The sequence below is a fragment of the Saccostrea echinata genome, unplaced genomic scaffold (genome assembly GCF_033153115.1).
Source record: "Saccostrea echinata isolate AGI-Se365-2 ecotype Australia unplaced genomic scaffold, CSIRO_AGI_Sech_v1 ptg000009l, whole genome shotgun sequence".
In the NCBI taxonomy this organism is placed as follows: domain Eukaryota; kingdom Metazoa; phylum Mollusca; class Bivalvia; order Ostreida; family Ostreidae; genus Saccostrea; species Saccostrea echinata.
In genome coordinates this window covers 23,763,933-23,789,812 of record NW_026889758.1, presented here as the reverse complement: position 1 = coordinate 23,789,812, position 25,880 = coordinate 23,763,933, and the positions used below count along the sequence as shown (strand labels likewise).

General features: G+C 33.6%; 1 pseudogene; it reads left to right on the top strand.

Moving 5' to 3' along the window:
* The first annotated feature begins 1,852 nt into the window (after positions 1–1,852).
* On the top strand, positions 1,853–25,880 carry LOC133182562 (uncharacterized; annotated as a pseudogene).

Below are 25,880 nucleotides of genomic sequence, written 5' to 3'. Positions count from 1 at the left end.
GACTTAATGATAAATTGTATTTGCTAACTAGGTCATTGTATCGACCATAGAACTTACGAAATGACGACTTTAAGCGAGACTGCTGATATTCTTGTTTCATCAACTTGTTTGTCAATAACTTACCTCGTTTTAGAAATTGTTCATACATACAGCATGCTCTTGACTAGTAGGATACTCAAATTTCCTTTAATCTGTAATGGAAGATATTCTAGCAAAATATTCCTGTAACATTTTGCAGAACATGAAAATAGTAATAAATATGACAAGAGGCTTAGGGGCCACATCGCTCACCTAAGCACTGGGGCTACGAAAAAAGCAAAATCAGTTTAGTATGAAAAGCTTAAATGCATAAGTGGTCCCAACCTACCCCTAAATATGTTTGTTTTTGTTTGTATGTTGTTTAACGTCCCTCTCGAGAATTTTTCACTCATATGGAGACGACACCACTTGCCGGTGGAGAGCTGCAAATTTTGTCCTATACTCGGCACTTACGGCCATTGAGCAGTGAGGGATCTTTTTCGTGCCAGCACCTACTGTGACACGGGACCTCGGTTTATACGGTCTCATCCGAAGGACCGGTCTCCACGTCCCAAAGTGGGATTCGAACCCGCGACGTAAGGATCAACTACTTACTTCGCGACTCTAGAGCAGACACTCTAACCACTGCGCCACGCGGGCGACTACCCCTAAATATGAGGGAAGGGGTATAATTTGAACAAAATTGAATCTACACTAACTAAAGATGCTTACATATTTTTTGACTGTGACCTTTTCCCCCTAAAAGTTTGAACTTTCATTGTGGCCCCACCCTACCCCCAGGGCTCATGATTTGAACAAATTTGAATCTACACTATCTGAGGATGCTTCCATATAAATATGACCAATCACGGCTTTGCTGTTCTTGAGAAGATTTTTAAAGATTTTTCCCATACAATCCTATGTAAAACTTTGATCGTCCATCGTGTCCCCACCCTACCCCCGGGGGTCATGATTTGAACAAATTTGAATCTACCTGAGAATGCTTCCATATAAATAAGACCAATCATAGCTTTGCTGTTCTTGAGAAGAAGATTTTTCCTTATATACTCCTATGTTAAACTATGATCGTCCATGTGGCTCCACCCTAACCCCTGGGGTCATGATTTGATCAAACTTGAATCTCGTCACCTGAGGATGCTTTCACTTAAATATGACCAATCATGGCTTTTTGCTTTTAAGAAGAAGATTTTTCCTATGTATTCCTATGTAAAACTTTGATCGTTCATTATGGCCTTTCCCTACCCCGGGGGTCACGATTTGAACAAACTTGAATCTACACTACCTGACAATGATTCCACATGAGTTTCATCTTTCCTGGTCCATTGGTTCTTGAGAAGAAGATATTTCAATGATGGCATTATTTTTTTCGCTATTTCCTAATTATCTCCCCTTGGAGGAGCGCGTGGCCCTTCATTTGAACAAACTTGAATCCCCTTCACCCAAGGATACTCTGTGCCAAGTTTGGTTAAAATTGACCCAGAAGTTCCAGAGAAGAAGATGAAATTGTGAAAAGTTTACGACGACAACAACGGACAAATTTTGATCAGAAAAGCTCACTTGAGCCTTCGGCTCAGATGAGCTAAAAGGTATGTCAAATATAAGTGGACTATCAAAAATATCCTCCTGCAACATTTCTTAAACCAAAAAAATCGTAATATAAACATTTTCATACATCTTCGCATTATGCATAAAATAAAGTCTCTTTTGATTATAGATTTTCGGATAAAATAAGAAGACATCACTATTTGACGCTATAAAAGCAAGGACCTTAAGTCATGCCCATACACTTAGAGAATAGAAATATTGAGTAAAAATGAATTCAAACATCACAGTTTCTGGAGGAGATTCTCGCTACAACATTCCAGTAATAGGACTAGGGACACCATATTTCTATCTTATTCACTTTTTGACTCTTATTTGTACAATATGTAGCATCACATCTGCAGTTATTATTCTTGTGATATCCTTTCGGTCTAAAACTGCACGCACTTTTTTCAAATCATGGTCAAAATGCGAACGCTTTGCTGTTTATTTGGCTCTTTGTGATGGTTTATTCAGCCTTGGACAGTTTATGGATCACATTCATATGGCCACAGCAAAAGATCATGTCCATCCAATTGAGTTATGCAGATTTTATGCTTTCGTCTCATTCCTCTTTTGCGCCGCCCAGATGTTTCTTATATCTCTCATTGCAATTAATGCATTTGCTCTCATGAAATTTAATAAAAACATTTTCCTCGGAAAATATGATTGGAAACTTCATTTGCTGATGTTTGGCTTCCCGTTTTTTGGATGCCTTGGTGCAACTTTTGCGGATAAAATCGGACCTATGGGAGCCACGTAAGTACTGATACTTTGAATTGTATCAAATTTTTAAAAATGTTTCAATTATGTTAATTTTAAAATATTCATTATCTTATTTATTTAGCATAAAAAGATTGATGCATCTGAAAGTTTTAATCTTTATAATCAAACATTTAACATTCGCTAAAACATATTTCTCCCAAAGTTGAATAGAGCCAATGAACTTTTTAAATATCGTTTATTTTCAATTAATTAATTAAAAAAATCATTTTATTTTCGACTTTCAGGTGTGGAGTGTCTGGAAATATCTTTCATCTGTTTTTTTGTACAATACCTATATTGTTTGTAATGACACTAAACACAGTTCTTTACACGCTTACATGGTACAAGATTCGAATGGAGACAAAAAGAATTAATCGTGAGCTATTATTACAAACACATTAAATTAAATACACATTTTTAATCAAGAAAAAGGTGTCTTTTAAATATAAGGTATTTATTTTATCTGATTACTTGTTCTTAAATTTACGAATTTTATTTTCATTAAGGCACCATAGGTAACACAAGTCCAGACAGTAAGGCCACACAGGCCACCAAAACAATGTCTCTCTTTGTCTTTGCGTTTCTCATCCAGTGGTGGGCAGTGGCTATTTACGGAACTTGGAAAGTTGCTGTCGATGATGTTCCTGTAGAAATCTTTATTATTGCCATGATGTTCGCTATTACGGGGGGTGTTCTGAATGGGTTCGTTTATTTGTACATGTATAAAAGTAAAAAACGTAAGTTGTATCCATCGACATAAGAATTTTCAGTCATGGCAGATTTGTGTGTATTTATCTACAAATAAATTTCCTTTTCCGTGTCTACACTTTTTATTTCGTAAATATTAAATACTTCATAATCACTCGTACACAATTGGTATGACCATTGCTTTACATTCACACTATACGATCGGACTGTGCTGGTGTCTCCCACATTAGGATATGAATTTCTCAAATTTGTATCCAACTCTCGCACCGTGGGATATATTCAATTAAGGATCGATGTTGCTGTTCAAGAGGAGTAGCATAATCTAAAAAGAAGATATGCATCCAACCTCAAGATTATTGAGCAATGGGATGAAATCGCATCGGGCCATATATATCTTCTAAAATCTTGATAAGAATTAGGGATGTGAACTAATAACCGACTATTCGAATATTTTTCGATAACATCGACGTACGACTATCATTTTTTATTGTAACAATCAAATAAGTTGCACACATCGATAATTTACCATGAAAGTGTTAAGTAAGAGTTACTCTTAGCACGCAAATTCACTCTACCTGCTGCCTTTAATAAAATCGTCAAACTCAAAATAAGTATAAAAAGTATTGACAAATTTAACATCCAAGTTCCACTGCTGCGTCCAATCATTTCTTGAAAAAGACTGAAAACACACAATGAACTATTAACATTTCATCTGCACTTCTAGATCTACTCCTAAACGCTTTTTGTGACTTATTTCATTTCAAAACATTCACAACAAATTTATTTTCTATATCACATCACTTGTTGTCTAATTATAAGTATCTAAACGTAAGTACAGTATATATAAGACACTGAGCATTTTGTTAGAGGGTAAAAATCTTTATTGATCGGAAGTAACCAACAAAATATATACTTTTACCTTTATCAAATTTGATTCTTGCCTTTAAATTTCATTATATATGTGCAATACTAAACACGTCGTTATGACGTTTCTCTTCGGCACTCATTTACAGTTCATCAATAAATATATTAAATGTCTCACATGTACACTCCCAGCTTATGTGAAATGTCTAGTTTTGAGCTATTATCTTTTTTAAATTAACTTTCCTTACTGAATTTGTACATTCATTTCGCTATGCTTGCATGGAGATACTAGTATAGCGTAGCGTCGAATTCAAGAGAAATGGAATATGAAGATTACAAACAATAATCAAGCTCAATAGTCAACTGAAACAATACAAATTTGGAGCAGAGCAAACACGAACCTCTAAAAACATCATAGGTGGGATCAAGTGCCATGGAGGAGTAATTATGCCATGTCGACCGGTCACCCCCGACATGATCGGAAAACGGAAAAAAATCGTTGGGCAATTCAGAGTGCAAATAAAGGCCTAACAATTTGTATGAAAAAAACCTGTCAACATTCGACTAAATGATAGATCGTATTTGCTGACAAGAACATTGTATCGACCATAGAATTTGCAAAATGTTGTCAGACTTAAAACAAGACTGTTATTTTTGTTTCATCAACTTATTTATCAATAGCTTGCCTTGTTTTAGAAATTATTCATAAATGACGAAGGTAGTCCAAAATATCTGTCATTTTCCAGGCGTTTTTTCACTATCTCGATATTTGACGTGCCAAGAAAAAGTCAGGACCGGTGCTATTATGAAAAGTGGTTTCTCCATCTCCAACCTGAGGCGGCGTTTAACTGAAAAAAATAGACGGAATTAAACCATGAAACCAAAAAAATAGGCCATATTATACTTCTAAATCACATCTTGTCAACAGTACAATGCTTCTAGTACTTACCAATACAGCTTTTACTGTTCCATTGCACATTGCACATTTTCTGTTCCTTCGTACATTGTACAAGGAAAATCATCATAAGAGATTATTTCAAGGATATACATGTAGTTAAAAAATCATTGTAAAAGAATACAAGAATATAGTTGAATAATCGATTATTATTCGAATAAAGCTAACACAAAATCGAATAAGAAATATACTCATTTTGACATCCCTTATTAGAATGGGTCCAAATTTATGTGTTTTTGATAGTTAATTTGAGATTTTTACAATCTCAAATGTTGTTATGATAAGCAGAAGAATTGGTAAGGGCCGGATGATTTTCATTTCAAAGAATTGGTTCCAAGGGACGATAAATATCATCTTTAAATTAAACCTTTTCCATTTTTACTCGATTTATCCTTGTTCTATTACGAGAAGCTTAGTGTTAATCTTTTTATCAATTCTTTTCCTTTCAAGTTAATGAAGTAGTTTCGTTTCTTGAATTAATACCGGTAGTAAAATACATCTCATTACATTAACACGATGTCTCCTACTACAACACAATAGGTTTCTCTCTTTCTATTATTCAAATATCCTTATTTTACAACAAATTCTAGTCATCAATTGAATTAATCAAATCAGTATGAAAAATCTCATTAATGAAATCTTGTTTAATCTTTTTATTTATTATGGAAATTATATTTAAATCAATATCTTGTTTTTGATTTGTCAGTACACGTATGGAAAATAGGTGAAGAAAACGAACAGTGAACAATCTTAAAAAAAACAAACAAACCATAAAACAGTACAAATCTGTGAACAGGGCAAAAAACGCAGATCCCAGGAATTCTAGGTGGGATCAGGTGCTTAGGAGAAGTAAGCATCCCCTGTCAACGGTCACATGCGCCGCCAGCCCTATGTAATTGATCAGGTAGAAGGAATAATTCGTAGTCAAACTTAGTATAAAAACAAAGGCTTGACAATTGATATGCAATATGTCAGTCAAAATACAACTCAATGATAGGTTGTATTTGCTAACAAGGTCAGTATAACGACCACAAAATTTACGGAAAGCTGGTTTTAAACGAGGTTTTTGAAATACCTGTAGCATCAACGTATTTTCCAGTAGTCTGCCTTGGTTTAAGAAATTGATCGTACTCAGATCATGCTACTGCGTATCGAATGAGTTGGAAAACATACACATCACATGCAGGTGATTGTGGTATATTATTACATAAATATGGAAAGTTGACGATCAAAAAGCTGAAGTCATCCTGTTTGCCATACAGTTTAGTAGTAAGTTGACCCTTATCTTCTATGGTCGCGGTAGCTCAGTCGGAGGAGCGCTTGCTCCGTGATCGGAAGGTTTTGTTTTCGAATCACAGCCACGACTGAACTAAGTCGATAAAAAAAAAAATAGGTACAAACTGCTTCTTCGCCAAGCGCTTGGCACTTTGAAGTGAAAGTGCGGGTCCTTCGGATGAGACCTTAAAAACCGAGGCGCCGTTGAGTGCCGAGTAAAGGTCTAAATTTGAAGCCCTTCACCGGTATGGTGACGTCTCTATATGAGTGAAAAATTCTTTAACGAGACGTAAAACAACATACAATCAATCAATCTATAGTCAGTAAAATATGGCACATGTGTGGCAGGCTGTGCAGTGCCTTATATTCCGAGTTCACTTGGATATATCGATTGTAGCTATTATTAATTGATAAAACGTGGTCGCTATTTCTGTCTGTCGCGATGAAGGTTACATCGAGTGTTTTCTCATGTAGATGGTTTTGAATAAATTCTGCTTCACAGGAATATAAGAACAGGTCGGCTAATAATGGGGCACAATTAGTGCCCATCAGTGCCCGTCAGTATTCAAATAGATTGCTGGAAGATTTGGTATTTCCAAAGATTACATAGATGTTGTCAATGAGGAACTCCAGCATCCTTTTAAAATTAACCTCAGAGTACTTATATATAGAGTCAGCGTGATTTTTTACAAAGCAATTTTATAGGTGACCGAACATAAGATCCATATTCGATGTATGGAAATTTTCGAATTCCATTTATTGAAAAAGCAGCTATGATATCAAAAAGCCCAGTTTTTAATTTATCGTGAGGAAGAATTTATAAAGTGTAGAAAAGTCATGTTTTGATGTTACTGGCTTTCTATGTTTTGCGATTTTAAATTTTCTTAAAGTTCTTTAGAATTTTTTGAAAACACAATTTTGTTTTACACCACTGTTTTTTTTCCTTTACTCAAGTAAATATTCTTGTGAGGAGTAAAGATAGGAACTTGGTAGAGCAGTTGCTGGACACGACAACGTTTCTTTGATTGCAAAGATTTTGATGACGTTTAGGAATTTAGTATAGGTAGGGTAGATCGAACTCACTTTAGTTTATTGGAATGTTAAATGTTTTAAAGATATTCAAATGGTTAATACTGTGCAATAGGAAGATTTAACTTTTAAAAAACACAGTCAGACAGGATCAGTGATGGCTCATATACATTGTGCATTATCTCGGCTTTCTGACCTTTATCTGATAAATAATGAGAGGCACAGAAGATTTTCAATGAAATAATGAATTTTCACTATATTATCAATATAGTCCCGCTCTACAACCAGAATCCCTGGGCTTTAAAACCAGAATTCCTGGGCTCTTAAATTCAAAATTTTGGAAGAGGCAACCTTGTTCATCATCACTATGCACGTAGTTCGTTTGCTTAAAACCCAGTATTAGAGAACATTTTCAAAGAAATAATGTTTCTACATTATATAATAAATAGTCCTAACACAAGAACCTCGACCCAAGGGTCATGAAATTCACAATTTTGAAAAAGGCATCTTTGTTCATCATAACTATGAACTTGGTTTGTTTACTTTATGTCCAGGTGGAAAGAAGATTTTCAAAGAAACGCTGCATTTTCACTTTACAATAAACAGAGACCCCGTGAAAAAAAAAACCGACTCCGGGGCCACAAATTTAAAAATTTTGAAAGAGGCACCCTTTTTCATCATAACCATGCAACTAGCTTATCTGCAAATATACAGTGAGACAAAAGAATTCTAAAGAAATTATCCATTTTCACAATATGATCATTAAAACTCCCCATAGAGTATAAAATAAACTAATAGATGAGGCTTTGTTGCCCAAAAGCAAGATAAATAGGATGATCAGGATCAACGAAATAATTAGTCTAGTATTCAGTAACAACTCATAAATTTAGTTCTACAGTCCCTGAAACGTTCTACTTTCCCATTTTTCCGTTCGCTCACCGTTCGTTCAGCGTGCGTTCACCGTTCGTTCACCGTTCGCTCTCCGTTCACAGTTTTGCGTTCACCGTTCACCGTGCGCTCGCGTTCACCGTTCACAAAGCGTTCAACGTTCACCTATCGTTCAGTTTTCATTGTCATTCGGAACTCCGAAGTGAAAGGACTTATCTTTTTGTAGGAAAGGAGTTACAGGTTTTTTTAATTTAATAACTAACATATCGTGTTTGAAGAATCATTATTTCATGGGGGAAAATATCTACGATATATATTTTTATTATTCTAACTTAGCTGTTAGGTTATTTATTAAATTACTCTGGAAAATAAATGTTGTTATAAGCACATTCTGTACCTATGTAGAACGATGCGGAAATATTAAATTTAACTAAGGGCAATGTGCAAATACTTCTAGCACTGCAACATTTTGTTGTTTTGTTAAAGACGACAAATCGTTAATGGTGATATAATTATCCAAGTCAAATAACTACGCAGCAAAATTACGAAAATATTTATTTTTAACACGTTTTTTTTTTCAATTACTACAGAAAATATAATAGAACTAGTTCTGAGAGTTATACATAATACTGCGGATATCCTGTTAATTTATTATCTTAGGAGCGAATTAAATTGATAGTGTAGTTAAAGGAAATATTTATTTAAAATGTACTGCACTACAGAATTTTCTCTACTATAATATGTTAAGTCTATAGTTATAGAGAAAAAAAATTCTCTCTTCACCGTAACTTTATATGTTTGCCATTCGATATGATTAATACCCCCCTTTTCCCCCTAAATCGGTTACTCAGTCAGTACTGCATTTCCAGAATATTTTAATAAACATTTTTTAAAAAAGTTAAGGTCTTTTTTAGAACAAAAATTTCAGTCTCAAAACAAACATGCAGCTAAAAAAAAGTCACAAAACAATAGTAGTTCAAAATGTACACGTGTCGGCGTGGTGTCTGAAATTGGCAGAGAGTATGTTTCAAATTCAAGTGTTAATGCCCAATGTATTTTTTTCATTTATTATTGAAATGTTGGAATCAAATCTAGAAATGATAAAAATAAATGTTATAACTTGTTGGAAATACTCGCACTTCGTCTTCGATGTGACCAAACTTTAACACCTCCACAGTGTCGAATGATTTTGATTGACAGGACAAGCACGTGGACTTCGTGTGAACTTGAAGCAGGAACATAAAAACGAGTATGACTGTCAAACAAATGGATATGATTTGTTGATAAAAAAAAAATACTTTCACTGTCTGATATATTTAGAAAAAAAAAATCAGAGTTTTTGTTTGATATAGGTACAAACATTTAGTGAAGCCTGAAAGGAGGGTGGGGGGCTAAAACGGAATATTTCTCTCTCTCTCTCTCTTGTTTGTTTAATAAAATTTATAACAGCATATTACTTAAATATCAAGTTCTGTAAATTGAATTTATAATAAATAATATGAATAATATAAATATGTATCTTTGTATTATCTTGTCCGAGTATAACCACGGCCATCTACATATACATGTAGAAGTCTGCTTAATAAATCATCATGAAAAATAGAAATGACATTATTATATTATTGTATTAAAAATGTAAAATACGAGCGTATAAATGCAAAACGTCCACTGACCTTTGTAATTAATTTTTTTTTTCATCACTTTACACGAAATCGCCTTGACACGCTTACACCAGAATAACTGGCCAGAATTTCCAAAGAAATTATGCTCTTTTAACTATATAATTAGTAAACCCCCCCCCCCCCCTTCACCAGAACCCCAACCTGGGGCCATGAATTTCACTTTTTGGAAGAGGCATCCTTGCTTATCATAACCATGCTCTTAGTTTATTTCAATAATACCCAGGAACAACGAGACAAATGCACAACTTGCCAAAGGCTAAGCATTGCACGGCATTTCTAAAGCGATGTGATGCAATTAAAATCTCTCTACCTTTATGGATCGAATTAGTCAATCAAATTAAACTAGAAACTTCATTTTAAAATAAAAACATAAAAATGTTTTTTATGCCACGAATTTCAAAGCATTTCAGGTGGTTTAAGGGTCACGGGGTAAAAATATGACGTTTTTCGGTCCAAAATACTGTTTGTCCGATGCATGGTGAATGTTGTCCGATCCATGGTGAATCTGGCTCATTCCCCAAAAATCGTTTTTAATATTTTCTTAATAAACAGAATAAAATAGTATCACAAATTCATATTTTGATCCCAGACAACATGTTAAACTCCATTTTGATAATATTCTATCGGTAGCTATATCGCTAGAACCTGTTTAAGTACGAGGGTATCCGGTGCATGGTGAACTCACCCTAAATATAAGAAATAACTACCAGGTTTATAGGTCACCTGAGTCACTCAGGTTACCTATTGCTATCCGTTTTTGTCTGTCGTCGTCCGTTCTGCGTCGTGAGATAACATTTGAACATTTTCAACTTCTTCTCTGGAACCCTTAAACCAATTTCAACCAATTTTGGCATATGGCATCTATGGGTGAAGGGAAACAAAAATTCTTAATTTCATGGTTCCTGCCTGCCTGGGGCCTGAGAAGTGTGGCTAAAACCATCAAAATTAATACAATCTTTAAAAATATTCTTCTTTACTCCTGGACATCAAGCAGTTAAAATGTTGGCAAGATTTTAATAAGCATTGAGCCCTCTACCAAAATTGTGAATTCAAGACCCCAGGGTGAGGGGTTGTGGTGCTAGATATAGTAAAAGTCATATAGTAAACGTGCATTATTTCTTTAAAAATCTTTTTCTCTAGTCCTCGGTATTAAAGAAACAAATTATATATATATATATATATATATATATATATATATATATATATATATATATATATATATATATATATATATATATATATAATTATCATGTATATTGCATACTTATGTATTATTGTAAAATACCGATGAATTTCCTTATAATTATACAGTATTTGTTCGTTTAAAATTATATAATCTTTATCACTTTGTTTGCATATATTATCTAAGCATTCTGCGAAATGCTAATTTAAATAAAGAAAATTTAACATGTACATGTATTTACAATGTTATACTTGTAATGTAGCTTAGTCGGGCCCTATCCCTGGCAGCTGCCAACTTATTAGTTTATAACAAAAATTGTTAATAAGTAGGATCTGGGAAATAAATTTGAAAAAAAGTATATAATTATGGTGAGCAAGGGTGCCTCTCAAACTTGTGAATTTCAAGGCCCCTGGGTCATGGGTACTGGTGTTAGGAACATTTAATAAGATATTTTATTAAGTTATTTTTCTCTCAATTTAATTTATCTATTAATTGTAAGTCTACTTGATCATTAAATCTATGAAAGTCCTTTTTTATTATACAACAATTCTTGCATAATTCTCAATTCTCTTATTCTATGTATTATTGTGAGATCTTTGCAAATTTTGGACATTTCACATAAAGTATATTCTAATGTAAGATGAAATTTCAAAGAAATTTTGTTATAATTTAGATTTAATTTTTCACCTTCATGTTTGTCGCAGTATAGGTACTTCGCTCGTCTTGTTCGCCCATCTTCTTTTTGTCATACATGTACTTATATAATTTTAATTTACTGCTCTAAAAATGATCAGTCGATGCAAAATGCTCTACAAACCCTCATCTGTGATCACATACATACACGAGCACGCGCACATATTACATATTTGCAAAAGATTCTTGTATCTATCCATGATCAATTGCACTTAATGACTGAACTGATGACTGGATAATTTTTCTTTAGCGGAAGAAGGACCTTAAGCTGAAAAAATACTTGTCATTCAATTTATTCCATATTTTGTATATTTCTAATTAAGTACCACATATCCAAAAGCAGTTATATCATTAGGTTTCTTACCTTATTTTAGAGATATTGATTGACAAATACTATGCCCTACATATTGCACAGTACCTAAGTGGAGTTTTAATTCTCCATGTTTCCGGGCCTATATATTACTCTGTCCATAAAAGGATTTTTTAAGCAAATATAAAAAATATGGAAGTTGGACGCGTATGTTTTAATTTTTTCAAAGTATGAATAGGGTTAAAAAATTCGAGAAAGCAAGTTTCTTCTATCACACTGCATCTGGATAGGGAAAATTACATGTACGTACTTTTTAAGACAACTTATTCAACAAAAAAAAATTAATTTGAAAAAACTTCTATCATTCAATATTTTTAAATTTACGTTGAAATGCAAGTCCTTCATATTATTGATTAACTGTAAAAATTTTGAATGGTGAAGCTGACCTCAATATTGCACAGGACATCGTTAAAATAGACATAAGCATGACAAAAAAGTGCCATGTTTACACTTCTCGAGTACGGTAAAAACCAACTATGACGTCACACGTACGCTTAATAAGCGTAATGGTCTTGGAAATCAGGGATGTCATTTGTAACCATGCTCAAACAATTTTCGACTCTTACTGTTCTTGAGGATACTTGGCAATGTGTTCTTTCATTAAATGTACTCGTGAGATCTTTAACGTCCTTCACACTACAAAGAGGCACCCTGTCATCCCGCGCTGTTGTCATTTTAGCACCTTCACTTCTCGGCATGTTTTTCTATATTCTCTCGGTCTCGTACCCTCTTCAAAAATTTCTCGGCAGTTAATTCCAGTCAAATTCTGAATTTTGTAACTTGAATTACCCGCAGAAGATAAATAAATTATGATTTATTTCTAGTTGGATATCATTTCTCTTCCGTGGGAAGGCATGTTTCCAGGCAAACGATAAAATTGTTCAACATAGGGGAATAACTGAATAAAGATTAAATAAGGTTAAAAGGAATAAAATTTATTTATTTCGGATATTGTTGGATCGCGAATGCTCAAATATTAACGCAGAAATAAATCTGTGAAATGACGCAAAAACCGGGGATGAAACGACGATGCCATTTTGAGAACTCATTTATGTCACACTACATGGCTAACAGTTTCTTGTTGAACTGATAAGTATGCATTTAAAGAGTTCTTCACAAATAGTTGTAGCCATTTAATTGACTTTACTATTTCATATATTTTGAAATTTTTAGTGCACTACTTAAATCTATGGGTGCACACTCCTGTGGTGTATTATGCACTTACAGCTGCAAATTACTGTGACAATTTAGCTGCATATACGTACCTCAAGATGGCTTTCATTATGAAGATGACATATGCCAGTTTTCAAGTGAAAGCATGGTTTATTTTTGAATCTTTTAGCGAGTCTCACATGGCTGCACACAAAACCTTGAATGAGGCCACTTACTAGTAGATACTGCTGAGTCAGATTTATGAGATCCTCTTAACGTTGGGAACATTGTCCGAAAACAGGAGATTACACTTGAATGACAAGACTTATTTAACCCTTATTATCTAATTTGCATATAATTAACATAATCAACGAATTTAACTACACCAGTACCAATACAGTATAAACCGAAACAAGAGGCCCAAGGGCCTTAACGGTCACCTGAGTATAATACAACAATTTAGAAGTTAAATATACTGATAGATGAAGCATTGTTGCCCTAAAGCAAGAGAAGTAGGAAGATCAGGATCAACAAAATAATTAGTCTAGTATTCGGTATCAACTCATAAATTAAGTTCTAATCTGTCCCCCACTTAACACTATCACCATGCAGACTATTAACAAACTATTAGTGCTTCTGTACTATTTTTAAACCCATATTAAGACCTCAAGCATTGACCTCTCTTATGGTCTTTGAAGAACTTTTAATAAGATAAGTTACTTTTGTCTCATTTTTTATGTATCTATTACTTACAGGTCTACCTGATTATTAAAACTAAGAAAGTACTTTTTTAATTATACGATAAACATTCTAGCATAATTATCTTATTCTATTAACCTTTCAAATACATTATTTACAGGGATTAATTACCAAAGGTGAATGGAAAAGGGGAATAACTTCTCTCAGTAGAATACAAATTAACAGACCCCTGCCCAGTACCAGAATGCTTAGACGAATGGTCCAGATGTTTAAAAATCTGGTAGAAATACGCTTACTCATATCATTTAAACTTTTACTCGGTTTGCTTCCGATATGCCCAGAAGCAGAGAAGAATTTCATAGGTACAATGCATTTTCACTACAGATTCAACAAAGCCTTACCCTAACACCAGAACCCAAGACCAAGGGTCAAGAAATTTACAAATTTGGAAGAGTTACCCTCATCATCATAACTATGGACTTCAAAGAATTAACACTTTTCCACTATATTATCAAAAGCCCCCCCCCCCCCCTCGTTATGCTAGAACCCCTGACCCTAGGACCACAAGATTTAAAAATTCTGTTCAAAGCTCCCATTTTCATCACAGCTTAGCAATTTATTTATCAGCTCAACACTAAGGAGCAGACAGGATTAATTAATGATTAATTAATAGAATTAATGCTTTTTCACTATATAATCAATAGAGCCCCCCCCCCCTCAAGAACCCCAAAAACTGAGGCCATATATTTAAAAATTTTGGAAGAGGCATCCTTGTCTATCATAATCATGCACTTAGTTTGTTTAAATAATCTCCAGTAGCAGAGAAGAAGATTTTCAAAGAATCAATGCATTTTCACTACATAATCAATAGAGCCCCGCCCTAACACCAGAACCCCTGACCCTGGGGCCATGAATTCACAATTTCTGAAAAGGCATCCTTATGCATCATAACCATGCACTTAGTTTTTTTAAATAGTCTCCAGTAGCAGAGAAGAAGATTTTCAAAGAATCAATGCATTTTCACTATATAATCAATAGCGCCCCGCCCTAACACCAGAACCCCTGACCCTGGGGCCATGAAATTCACAATTTTTGAAAAGGCATCCTTATGCATCATAACCATGCACTTAGTTTGTTTAAATAATACCCAGGAGCAGAGAAGAAGATTTTCAAAGAATTAAAGCATTTTCACTATATAATCAATAGCGCCCCGCCCTAACACCAGAACCCCTGACCCAGGGGCCATGGCTTTCACAATTCTGGAAGAGGCCCACCTCCTCATCATAACTATGTACTTAGTTTATCACCTTAATGCCCAGGAGCAGAGGAGAAGAATTTCAAAGAATTAATGCATTTTCACTATATTAAGTTGATAGAGCCCCGCCCTTACACCAGAACCCCTGACCCTTGGGGCCATGAATTTCACAATTTTGGAAGAGGCTCTCTTGCTCATCATAACTATGTACTTAGTTACTTTATTAAATATCCAGAAGCAAAGAAGAAGATTTTCAAAGAATTAATGCATTTTCACTATATAATCAATAGAGCCCCGCCCTAACACCAGAACCCCTGACCTTGGGGCCATCAATTTCACAATTTTGGAAGAGGCACTCTTGCTCATCATAACTATGTACTTAGTAACTTTATTTGATACCCAGGAGCAGAGAAGAAGATTTTCAAAGAAATAATGCACTTTCACTATATGATCTATATAGCCCCACCCTGGGGCCAGAACCCCTGACCCTGGGGCCATGAATTTCACAATTTTGGTAGAGGGCTCAATGCTTATTACAATGATGCCAACAGTTTGACAGCTTGATGTCCAGGAGTAAAGAAGAAGATTTTTAAAGATTGCATTATTTTTGGTGGTTTTAGCCCCACCCCTCAGGCCCCAGGGTGGCAGGGACCATAAAATTCACAATTTTTGTCCCCCTTCACCCATAGATGCTATATACCAAATTTGGTTGAAATTGGTTGAGCGGTTCTAGAGAAGAAGTTAAAAATGTTCAAAAGTTAACGCACGACGGACGACGACGGACGAAAACAGATAGCAATAGGTCACCTGAGTGACTCAGGTGACCTAAAAATTGAAACAGCTGTCAGAAAAATAGGTATATAATATGAAACTCGTATGTATATTTATTTCTTCCGCACATTTAAATTGGATTTCTTTAGAGTAGGGTAGGTCGACCACCTGGGATATTTCGAACGACCATGAATACCTAATACAATGTTTTACATTTACATTGAATTGGTAAACAAAATCTTCCTTAAATGTACGAAATATAAATTTTCATTGTACAAACGACTACATTCATTTGGAAAAGGTTGAATAATCTTGAATAGTTCACCATTTTGTACATAATAAGAATAAAAGAACAGAATAATCCCCATAGCATCAAATGTACATCTATAATGTGCAGATTAATATATGAAAATAACTTATTCATTAAGGAATGTCATGCTTTTGCATACTTTTACAAGCAAAACACAAACGAAATGCATCATCTAATAAACGACATGAACAATTCGGACTCGCTATTAAAATAATAACAACGGAATAAGTGAGAGTTTAAAATACAAATGTGTCTCAATCTTGCGTGAATTATATTAAAAAACCTTTTTTCCACGTGAAAAACATTTTTGAGGTTTTACGTATACGTTGCGCAGACAATTCTTAAAAAAAATTGATAGAAGTTGCTCCCTTGTTTTAATACTAAAGGTATTCCACCTTCCACTTTCCATTTGTCAACTTTCTCTTCCTTGTTAAAGAGCAATCTTTGATAAATACTAGTAGACTGTCCAAGTTTCCATGTCCAATAGCAAAATCTTTAAATCAGGATATCGTCAACTTTTTTTCTTTTCATATAACTTATGTGTTAAGTATTATAAATAGACCACATCAGTCAATTATAAATCATCGAATTATAGATTACTGGATTAAAAGAAGAGTCAACATTATGTGACGGTATAAAGCAAGGACCTTAAGTCATGTCCAGGAACTTCAAGAATAGAAGAAATGTTGAGCACAAATTAATTTAACGTTACAGTTTCTGTAAAAGATTCTCGCTACAACATTCCAGTACTAGGACTGGAGACACCAAATTTCTATCTTATCTAGTTGTACCATCACATCGGTGCTTGCTATCCCTGTGATATTCTTTCGGTCTAAAACTGCTAGCACTTTCTTCAAATTATGGTCAAAGTGCAAACGTTTTGCCGTTTATTTGGCTCTTTGTGATGGTTTCCTTAGCCTGGGACAGTTTATGGATCACTTTCAAATGGCCATAACTAAGGATCATGTACATCCAATTGAGCTGTGCGAATTATATGGTTTCGTCACATTCCTCTTTTGCGCCGCACAAATGTTCCTTGTATCGCTCATTGCAACTAATGCATTTGCTCTAATGAAATTCAGTAAAAATATTTTTCTTGGAAAATATGATTGGAAACTTTATTTGCTAATGTTTGGAATCCCGCTTTTTGAATGCCCTGGTGCAACTTTTACTGATGAAATCGGACCCATGGGAGCTATGTAAATACAGATATTTTTAACTGTATTAAATTAAAAGATTGTTTCAAAGATGTTATTTATATAACATTCACAGAATCCACATTTATTGTAGTTTAATTAGCATAAAAAATTAATTATTGCATCTAAAATATAACCCTTTTTAATGAACCATTTCAAATTCAGTAAAAATAAAGATTTTCCTATGAAAGTTGAATTGGGCCAAAGACCATTTTAAAAATACATGTATCTCTTTATTTCTACCTTCTTTTTTTAGTTCATTTGATTTTCAACTTTTTAGGTATGGAGTGGCCGGAATTTTTTTTTTATCTGTTTTCCTCTACAATACCGGTACTGATTGTAATGACACTTAACACAGTTCTTTACACACTTACATGGTACAAGATTAGAATGGAAACAAACGTTATCATTACTCTTATATCCAAAAATACACAATAAGACAATTCTTTCAAAAAATAATCGTGAAACAACTGTCATACAAATGTAACTTATTTATTTTACATGACTACTAATTCTTAGTTTTCATGACTTTTTTTTTTCATTAAGGCACCATTGGTAACACAAGTCCAGACAGTAAGGCCACACAGGCCGCCAAAACATTGTCCCTCTTTGTCTTTGCATTTCTCATCCAGTGGTGGGCAGTGGCTATTTACGGAACCTGGAAAATTGCTGTCGATGATGTTCCTGTAGAAATCATTGTTATTGCCATTATATTCGCTAATACGGGTGGTTTTTTGAATGAGTTCGTTTATTTGTACATGTATAAAAGTAAAAAAAGTAAGTTGTATCCGAATTCGACGACGTAAGAATTGTAAGTCATAATTTAAGTGGAAGACAAGTGTATTTCATTAGCTCTACTAGTCAGAGGCCAGAACACCTTATGCGATAATAAGGTGTCCGTCGTCTGTCTGTCTGTAAACTTTTTTTTTCAAAATGCTACTCCTCCTACAGTTTTGGTCTGATTTCAGTATATATTGGCACACAAGTAGACTACATTAAGATACATAATTCTACATATCGGTTTTTGATTTTGATGAAAAATGTTGCCATGGTTACTAAAAATAAAAAAAAAAATCTGTGAAGAACTTTCAAAACACTTTCCCAATCAGTTCCGGTCTGATTTTAGTATAACTAAGCACACTAGTAGACTACACTAAGATACATAATTTTGTGTTTCGGTTTTTGATTTCGAAGCACGGTGTTGCTATGGTTACTAAAAATAGAATTTTCTGTGAAATACTTTCAAAACACTACTTCTCTTTCAGTTTGGTCTGATTTAATATAACTTGGCATGCAAGTAGACTACATTGAGATACATAATTGTGTGTTTGGTTTTTGATGAATGATGTTGCCATGGTTACGAAAAATAGAAATTTTTGTCAAATTCTTCCAAAAGGTTACTCATCCTACAGTTTTAGTCTGATTGCAATAGTTCTTGCCACAAAAAAAGACGAAACCAAAGATCATTATTCTATTTATTGCTATTGCAAAGTTTCAAGTCCATGTGCTAACTTTTCCGTTGTTATAAGTAATAACCAGTTGAGCTACAGTCTCATCAGAGACTTCTGGTTCAGAAATTAGTTTTCATTTACCTTGTCTACAATTTTTCTTTAGAAAATATTTGATATGTCATAACCAAACCTACACTGTAGGTGCTACATGTATTGTTGGTTTCTTGGTTTAATTCATACATGTACTAACAAATACAATCGGTTGGTGTTTGATAACTCCAAGAACAGAATGTGACATATAGGATCTGGCAAACTTATATCCAGCCCGTAACTCTCGAACCGTGGAAAATGTTCACATAAGGATCTTAATGCTAAGGAACTAGAGGATTAGCATACTCTAAGACTAAAAATAAAGATTACATAAAAAGTCAAGATGGGATGATGAAATCGCACCTGACAATGCTCTTACGACTAAGACAAACATTTTAAAATTCCCTAATATATATTTAAGCTATAAGAATAATATTAGGTCACAACGTTTTATATTTCTGTAAATACATTGGAATTAACTGTGGATTATCCTTTAAAAAATATTTCATATTAAACAAAGAAATGACAGAGTATTCGCATTTTAATCTTAGTCTTATCATTTTTTTTTTTTGTGTATGAAAACGGCTTCTGGGCTATAGTTGCCTGACGCCACGTGCGTCAGGCAGTATAAGGATTAATTTTTCTGGGATCCGAAACTAAGCGATCATTCTTAATGAATTAGATTTAGTGCAAGCTGATTTACATCGGAATTTGTTACCTACATATAAACAAACACAGTTTGCAGAAGAAAGATTCATATAACTGATGCAAAATAATGTGTTTAATTCCTTCCGTTTTTTTGCATGCAAATGTTTATTCTTTGCGATTCTTTGTACGGACATGTCCGTGTAACATTTTTTCTACGTTTCTAAACTACTGGATCAGTCCATTTGCCTTCTACGAAAGGGGTGATACAATCATTTCGCGCCAAATGTCACAGGCGCCTTTTTCTTGGGTTGTTCTATTGAATGGGTGTGATAACTTCTATGGACATAAATAAAGTTTATTCTTTTAACATGATTCTTACGCTCCAGATTTTTTATTATCAGTAAATTTTATCTCATTTTTTTTTAAAGAGAACGCAGTGTATATGGACAGGCAACACCAAAGCAATGAACTTGCTGATTATTCTTACTATTTATCCCATAAGTGGACAAGTCTAATCATAAACAAACTCCCTCCACGTAGTAAATGGGACATCCCTTCTTGATTCAGTCTGTTTTCCACCTAGCCTTTCTTTCAGTATTACATTTATTAGTAATGTACGTTACAAGTTAGGTTTTTTAAGAAAGCTTAGAAAGTCAGCGAGTAGCATATTATTTCATGCTTTGTGATGAACAAGGGTTTCCTTTTAATACAGTGACAAGAGTGTAGGTCAGTACCCTTAGAGGAATGGGCTTCACTCCCGTAAGGTTCTAAGTAAAGAATCGGCAAAATGAAGAAGACATCATGATCTGTCCTGGTTTTCATTTCATAAAAAAAGCAGGTTTTAATAATTATGAAAAGGTCCTGAAATCGGTTGAAAAGAAAAACTAATTTTCAAAACTGTATACAAAGATGTATTTTAAACTCATTTATAATACATGTATATGGTAAGACCATCATCGCGTGAGTTTTGTCCCGGGGGGGGGGGGGGGGGTTAGTATCTTGTTTTGCGCTAGCTATAAAGTGTACTGGTCAATTCCTTTGATTTCTAGAGCAGCATTGAAGCATTTTTGTCTCAAACAAAGACAACTTGTAATATGAATTTCTTAAAAAGGAATCATCTATTTTTCCCAGGATTATCAGTGGCGGATCCAGGAATTTCATAACGGGAGGGCGCAGTAGAAGGCAGAGGGTCTGGGGGCTGTATTGAAACCCCAGTGGGTCCAGGGCAAAGCCCTTATGGGGGTTCGGGGGCAAAGCCCCCGGAAGCTGACAAATTCTTACAAATAAGAGGTGTTCTTTTCCTTGATTTAAGGATAATGAACATGTAAGTTCTACATAGAAAAAATTCAAACGGGGGGGGGGGGGGGGGGCACACGCCAGGCGCGCCGGTGCTGGATCCGCCTTTGATTATAATCTACGCTAGCGCACTTGCAGTTTCATCCCACCGTAACTAGTCAGCCCGTGGGCTAAATGACCAAACAGTGGCATGTCTTAGATATTTGTTAATCTGTAGTATTTGGTTATGACATTTGAGAAAGTCAATTGTACATCTTGTGTAATGAAGTATCGCAACTATGTCGCTCCTTGATGACGGAAACGTTTAGCACCTCTCTTGCATATACGTTCCATAGATATTGATTGATTAGTCAGGCAAGCTTTTTGAAAAGCTATTACTTGTATAACTTCGAAAATTTTGATTAGAATTAGGTATGTCAAAATGATCGACTATGCGAAGATTCATCAATAACATCGACGCTCGACCAATTTTTTATCATCTGAACAGTCGAAAAAAAAAGTTGCACATATCGATAATTTACCAATAAAGTGTTAACCCTTTTCCCAAATTAGAGTTATTCTTCGTATGCAAATTCAATTTCCAACTAGCAACGCCTATAACCATTTAAGGAAAAACAAACATCCAAGGTCCAGTAATTCTCTTTAAAAATGAATTGTCATCATTTAACCCGCAGGTTACCAATGCGTAGGCTCTTTTATACATTCAAGGTGTTTGTCCTATACAATGATTAATACGACTAATTCATTTCAATTTAAACATTTATAACAAGCTAAATTTCTATTCAATATGCCTTGAAAAAGCTTGTATTTTAAGCATCTAAACGCTAGTACGGCTTTTTCAATATTGTGTACACTGTAAGTTACACTGAACATTACATGTATGTACATTGTACAAAGAAAATCACCGTTAAAGTTTATATATAAATAATATAGTCGATTATTCTTCGGAAATAAATTTGAAAGTATCAAATATCGAATTAGATCTTTACCCATTTTCACAACCCTTATTCTTATATGAATGGATTCAAATTCATGTGTTTTTGATACTAGGGGTGATTTTAATTTTAAAGAATTGGTTCTAGGGGACGGCATATCTTCTTAAAAATAAAATTTTTCAAATCTAAAACAGCGAGTCTGTGTTTTTATTTTAGAGATTTACAGCGACTATGAAATAATTCACAAAAACTTTCTTATTAAATTATACATTTTCATTTTTTTTTTTTTCATCTTTAATCTCTTTTCAAAATTAATTTCTTCTTTGATTCAATATATATTCCATTGTAATACATTCTCGTTCAACTACGATAAGCCAGAGGTTAATCTTTTTTTATCGTCTTTTTCCCTTTCTTCAAAGTTAATACAGTCGGTTTGATTTCTTGAAATAATACCGGTAGAACAATACATTTCATTACATTAACACAGTGTCTCCTGCCATCAACATAATAGCTTTCATTTTACCTTTTATTCAAAAATCCTCATTTAACAACAAATTCTAGTCAATTGAATTTTATCAAATCGATGTGAAAAATCGCATTGATAAAATCTTGTTTAATCTAATCATTCAATAATTTTATATTAAAAATGTCGTGTTTTTGCCTTTGTCAATATGTTTATTTCTCGGCAATACATTTGAAAAAAAAATCAGTGTGTGTGTGAGGGTGTTTTAATAATTTTACTTCCAAGACCTATACTATATATATAACAGAGACTTTTTCCTAGAACTTAAAAAAGGAAGGCAGCTATCAGGGATGGTGCCCCTATTAAGCTCCAACAAATACAATAGCTACATGTATTACATCTCGCAGGATGTATATAATGAAGATATAAATTACATGTGTGTGAAATTTAAGCCTTTTTTTTTTTGTAGAGTTTGTTATGTAAATGAGATGTTATATAATGATGCTACGCTGCCACAATGAGTCCACATCATACCACAAAAGTTCAAACATGTACTTGACTCATTAGGCACCTGTATCAGAGGACTGGATCCTCTTTATGAACATTTTCGGAATATCAGACACCTGACATCGTACTATGGACAGCGGACTTGCAACAAAAGCCAACTTTCGGGGAACGTATAAAAATTGTTTAATGAATTATGTACTGAGAATTCTTTTCTCGTTATCTCTGACATCTGTTAGAAATGCATGAAGACAACAATAAAAAACATAATTATCAAGACTACTAAATATACCCTGTTAGAAATGCATGAAGACAACAATAAAAAACATAATTATCAAAACTACTAAAAATACTTTTTTAAAAATCGGTTTTGGTTCATCTTAAAAACAAATCACTAAATGAACTGATAATAATTAATATATATCTATACATGGTATTTCAGTTGCGGATCCAAATGAAGGGGGAGGGTACGGGGGGTTGCAACCATATCCCCTATTCGATTTTGGTAAAAATAATATATATATATATATATATATATATATATATATATATATATATATATATATATGTATATATATATATATATATATATATATATATATATATATATATATATATATATATATATCATATTCATTCTGTAACTGTCTGAAGAGCCATTAAAAGGCAGAAAGTGCTTACAGTTAAAATGATTATTCGAGTCTTGTGATTAGTGACTTTTTCATTGGATATATCAATATTTTACTGTACCAAAAGTTTGATTTTTCTTAACGTATAGAGAGAGAGAGAGAGAGATAATTAGTTAAGCATTGTAAAAAAAGATTAGAAGAAGTGAAAAAGTGAGAGTTGTGTATACATACACATGTAAATGAAATTTTAAGAATTATCCGAACTTCAGTATTATGAAATCGTTCAAAGATTTCAATTTTTCTCCAGTACATAAAGAATAGAATTTTTTCACCGCATTACTGACATCGGATTAGTTAAAATTATATAGTGACTACTTATTTCTATTTGATTAAAACAAAACGGATAATAACAACAAAATTAAAAAACAAAATCATAAAGTGTATATTATATATTTGGCTTCCTCACAACTACGCATTAAAATTTGCAAAATTCGATTTGAAAATACCATATATTGATTCTCCTGGAAGATTTTAGTTATCTCAAAATGACAAGAAATAATTATTAAAGATTCCCCCAGGCCCTCCATCTTTTAAAGATCATATAAAATATATAATTGAAACAGATAGTATATATACGTGCAAAATATCGAAGAATGTTTAGCATAATTAAGCCATTTCTTTGTTGAACATACACTCGTTTATAAATACATATGAAATTAATAGTGTTCATGTAATTCCTTTGATAATTATTATCATGGTCATGATCTAATTATAATTTAAAAAAAAAATCTTTATTACAATACTCCGATGCAATCTTAGAATTAATTTATTAAATAGTCTGTCTCTCAACTTCCCAGAATCAAGAAGTTTCCTGGACCCCCACCAAGGTTTTTCTCTGTACCCACTGGAAACCTTAATGTGGTCCCGGATCGATCTCCCTATAATTTGCATTGGATCATAATTTGACTGACTATTCCAATGAAAATATAATATTCAGTGACTGTTATTATGATATATTTTGGAGGGAACGTGATTGTGAATTACAGATGTAAAATCGGGTGTCAGTTCAAAGCCTAATGCGTAGTATTACATTGTACATTATCGATAACATATAGTGCATATTAGAATACAAAAATAGGAAAAAGGTGTATCGATCCCAGATTTATAAAGAAAAAAATGGAAAGGGGGGTCCACCCACCAGGTGCCTGTGGATATATTGAATTTAACAATTTCACTAACAACATTCCATATGGCTTTCATATAATAGGTGCTTGTTGTTTTAACACATCCTTTACAATAAGGGCACAGATTAGATATCTCTTTATAAAATTTCTATTATGAACAAATTATTAAGTATTCTGTTGTTAAGATCTGTAATTTTTTTTTTGTCAAATTCTTTGACAACTTTCGAAAAGTACATATATTTTTTGAAGAACATGATTGTTGAATAATGAATTCTTGTTTAAACTTGTTAATATATCATGGCTGCAAAATTTTCTGTTTTTAAAAATTTCAAAATAAAATGTGCACCATTTGTCTTGGATGGAGTAATTATGATAGTCATAAAGAATGTATTACTTATTAGGATAACACTCGACAGAGATTATTATGTCAGGTCAAAAAATCTTTTGGATGATATCTAATGGGTAATACATCCTTTATGAACTTCCGATGCGTTTATCTTAGGATTTTTCAACGCAATGAATGCAATCGTGTTAATTAATTGTGGGATTCTTATGAGACGCAGAGTCAATCCGATAGCATGAAGTAAAACAGAAATGTACATGTATGTAAAGAAATTTGAACAGATTGACATAAAATGAATACATGTTTTAACCCAGAAAGACCTGTAGGGGTAGAATGTAAGCCAATCCAGAGTGACATACCTTTCGAATTCTCTCTTATAACGCGGGTGTTTTTTTAATGGGTCGATTATTTGCGTTTATTCCTCGATTTTTTCTGTAGCATTAATACTTGATAAATAAGTTTAATAAATACTATTTGTGGAGAAACCTGGGGTTGATTGGGGGGGGGGGGGGGTTCCTGTCCACAAGTACATGTGCGTCAGATATTATTTTAATTGACAAGATTTCTGCAATAAAGAGGATTCATCGAAGAAATATGACATCGTATCTGCAGATGAGTTTTAGTACAGAATCATGCAACTTACTGACAATTAATACTGAGATAGGACTGTACTGCTACAAGAGTTTAGTTTATGGTGTAGCCTCAGCTCCTACTATCTTGCAAAGGACAATCGACACTGTCCTACAGGGTTTCTTAGGTGTCAAATGTATCATTGATGATAAGATGATATATGATAATAACAGGCTCTTCTGAAGAAGAACACCTGAAGAATTTGGAGGCTATATTAACACAACTGGATGAATACAACCTGTTGAGGAAGAACACTGAAGAATTTGGAGGCTATATTAACACAACTGGATGA